Source organism: Arachis ipaensis, chromosome B08, assembly GCF_000816755.2.
Source record: "Arachis ipaensis cultivar K30076 chromosome B08, Araip1.1, whole genome shotgun sequence".
Lineage (NCBI taxonomy): Eukaryota > Viridiplantae > Streptophyta > Magnoliopsida > Fabales > Fabaceae > Arachis > Arachis ipaensis.
In genome coordinates, this window is record NC_029792.2 from 76475484 (window position 1) to 76479737 (window position 4254).

Consider the following 4254-nt stretch of genomic DNA (forward strand, 5'->3'; position numbering starts at 1 on the left):
TTAAATATCTTTTAGCCACTATGGATGCTACTTTGAGTCTTGTACAATTCTGTTTATTTTAGGCAGCATTTGGTTAGATTTGATGGAGTTTCTGCAGAGAAAGAGAAGAAACCAAGGAGCTGACCAGCGAGGAGCGACGCGTGTGCATGCCTGACGCGTACGCATGACACGCAAAAAAGACCATCGACGCGTACACGTGACTGATGCGTACGTGATAAACCACTATTTTATGATTTATCTTATGCTCAATTGAGTGTTTTTATCAATTCTTCACCTACTTATTCATAAGATTTGCATGGTTTTACAATTCCTTCCTTATTCTATGATATATGTGAAAACATGTTTCCTATGCCTTAAAAATATCAATTTTAATTATCCTTTATTACCATTCGATGCCGTGATCTGTGTGTTAAGTATTTTCAGGCTTCATAAGGCAGAAATGGCTTAGAGGACAGAAAGGAAACACGCAAAAATGGAAGGAACGCACAAAATGGAGTTTTGGAGAAAATGGCAGTGACGCGCACGCATGGACGATGCGGACGCGTGCTTAGCGCAGAGCACAAGCGACGTGTACGCGTGACTGACGCGTACGCCTGACAAGGAAAATCTCCAAATGACGCGCACGCGTGACCCACGTGCACGCGTCACGTGCAGGAAGTGCAGGAAATTGCAGAAGTCGCCCCCAGCGATTTCTGGGCCCTTTTTCGGCCCGAATCCAAGCCCAGAAACACAGAATAGAATGAGGGAAATGAGGGAATCAAAAGAGGGAACTTCTCATAATTCATAATTTGGAGGTTTTAGATGTAGTTTTAGAGAGAGAGAGAGGCTCTCTCCTCTCTCTTAGGTTTTAGGATTAGGATTTCTTCGTTTACTTCATTCCAGGTTCAATGTTCCTTTAAATTAGTTTCTCTTATCTACTTTTATTTATTCTACTACTTTAGTTGCTCTATTTCACTTGCTAATTACTTATGTTGCCAAATTGGCTTATGAACTCTTCATGTTAGATTTGAATTTATGTTTAAATGCAATTTGAAGTAATTTAGATTTATGATTTCTTTCTTCTATTTATGATATAAATAATTTAGATTTTTCTCCCTTTTGGCTTTGGTTAAGTAATTGGTGACACTTGAGTTGTCAAACTCAGCTGTTGATTGAAAATTAGAAATTACTTATTGATTTGGATCCCTCTAAAGCTAGTCTTTCCACAGGAGTTGACTAAGACTTGAGGAATCAAGTTAATTAGTCTACTTGACTTTCCTTTATTTAGTAAGGGTTAACTAAGTGGGAGCAATAAACAATTCTCATCACACTTGATAAGGATAACTAGGATGGGATTTCCAGTTCTTATATCTTGCCAAGAATTTTTCTAGTTATTAATTTACTTTCCTGCTATTTAATTTCCATGTTCAACCTTTCAAAAACCCATAAATATACCTTTCTCCATAACCAATAATAAATCATACTTCCCTGCAATTCCTTGAGAGACGACCCGAGGTTTAAATACTTCGGTTATAAATTTTACTGGGTTTTGTTACTTGTGACAACCAAACTTTTGTACAAAGGGATTCTCTATTAGTTTAGAAACTATACTTACAACATGATTATTTTTATAAAATTCTAGACCAGACAAAATTTTATTTCGTCAAAATGGCGCTGTTGCTGGGAATTGCAATTGTGTGCCTTACTATTGGTTATTATAAATATTTTCTTTCACCTGTTTATTTTGTTTTTGTTTTTGTTTTTAATTCTTATTAGCTACTATGAGTTCTCACCCCCGTCGCTTTGAGTTTGATTCTAATGTTGTTGTAAGGAATGGAAGCTATAATGGAAACATGCATCAAGGTCGAAACCATCAGAGATGGGAGGAGCCACGAGGATCTTATCAACCCTTTCGGTGACAACACCTTCCAAAGTACCATGGACGACGACCATCCCACAATGCATGCCAAGACAATAGTTATGGTAGACCCCTTCGTGACAACCAACCTCCCCCAAATTACTATGGTCAAGAGCCATTCCAAGGTGCACACCAAGATGATAGATATGGTGGACCCCATTGTAGTTACCAACAAGTCCCATTATATGCCAATAAACCACCTCCTTAACATAGCTTTGAACCACCATACTCACAAGCCACTTACAACCATTCACCCCCATATGACCTTAACCTTTATCCACCCTAATTCCAATCCAATTACTCCCAAGAACCACCACTTCCATATGCACCATGTCCATAATCCATCAACCCAAGAATCACAGGCTCGCCTCAAGGAAACAGTAGATCAATTTCATGCAACCCTTCACCAACTGGAGCAAGCGATAAATCAATTAGCTTCCCGATGTTCGAGCACTCAAGGAATTCCCATGGCTTCATGTGGAGAATCTAATAAAGAACGTAGCATGAAGGAGACACTAGAAGCTCTGATTAGCAGTACAGAGCATGTCTTTGTACTGAAACAAGTAGAGGAAGCTGAAATTATCAAGGAAGAAGAATTGGTTGAAGACTTAGGAGACGCTGAACCTCCATGGGAATCAAGAATTGTAGAGAATTCTGCCAAGAAATTCGCAACTGATGCTAAGGAAGATAGTGCACAACCCCCAAGACATGTATCTTTTGAAGAACTGGATGGAACAAATCAAGAAGCTAGTTTCCTTGGTAATGATGATCACGAATCAAGCTCTCCTAGTGATAAACTTGCATCCGTAATTGAATTCTTTGAGACTGAAGAATTTGCCCCAAGTGAATATGAAGATGATGTAGAGGTAGATTTTTCTCAACCTCCAACTTATGACTTGAGTGATAAGGAAGAAATTGAAGACTTTGATCAAGGCGTGGTTGCAGTTGAAGAGGTTTGTCAGGAAATGGAAGAATTCACAAAGGAGTACAAGGAAGTGGAGCTTGCAGAACCACCGGAAACACCTCTCCCAAGGCCATTACCACCTAATACAAACTTCAAGTGGGTAAAATCCTTAGCCTTTATCTTTACCTTTCCACTTGAATATGGTTTGCTAGAAACCGATGGCCAGCTTAGAGCTCTTTGTGGCTTTAAGAGTAAAAGGGAGATGTTTAGTAATAGAAGTTGGCATCCAAAGTTCAATATGGTTCCACGCTCCAATTGGAAGTGCAAGGTTTGGTATAGAACTCGATTGGATGGATTTCGGAAGAAGTTTAGGTATCTCAGTGGAAACTCAGGTTGTGTACCACCCGGTTGGAATAATGTAGATAAAAGCGAAGATGGGTATAGAAGCAAGGTTTGGGATCCCGGAATTTATCCTGACAATCAATACTCCTGGAGCCTAAAAACCTGCTTTAACTTGCTCAAAGGCTTTACGTGCCTAGTTTGGGACCCCGAAGGCTATTGGAATTGCACACGTTGGTGGAGATTTCTGGATGAGTTCAAGCACAAGTCACCATAACAAGGAGCTCTTCAAATGTCCAACTTAAGGACTTTAACTAAAAGTGTTAGGTGGGAGACAACCCATCATGGTATGATCGTTCCTTTTTTAATTTTAATTTTATTTCATTTTATTTGTTTTTAGTTTCATTCTATTTTATTTTATGTTATTTTCCCTTGAATCATTCATGACATCCGCATCTGCATTTTGCATTCTGCATTTTCTATTAAAAAAAAGGTTCCACCACGCGTGCGCATGGGCCACGCGTGGGCGTCGATCCCAAATCAGCGTATCAATCCAACGCCCAGAAAGTTGAGCTGGAATTATACGGTTGGTATGGGTTAGGCACAATTTGGGCCACGCGTGTGCGTCGATGATGCGTACGCGTCATTTTCACTTAAACACACCACGTGTGGACGTGGGCGACGCGTACGTGTCGCGTGAAAATCTTTGTCCCCTTTAATTGAAACAGAGAGTTGCGCCAAAACGACGCTGGATTTATGCATTTAGCACAATTCTAGTCGACGCGTACGCATGCTTCACGCGTACGCGTCATTTTCCTTATCCCCCATTCACGCGTTCGCGTCGTTGCACTTTCGCCTCAGCCACGCTGTCGCGTGACGCACGCTGTCGCGTGACCCACGCATCCGCGTGGATTTGAATCCACTAACCTCCTGACGCGAAAAACCAAGCCCCCTCACGTCAATTCTTTCCCCCTGTAAACGTTCCACCTCCATTCTTCCCTTCTCCCTCCAACCTCCCAACCACCGCCACCCAGCCCACCGCGCCACCCCCGTCAACATCCCCTCGCCGCACCGCCCTCACCCCCTCCTTCTTCTCTTCCTCTTCTCCCCTTTA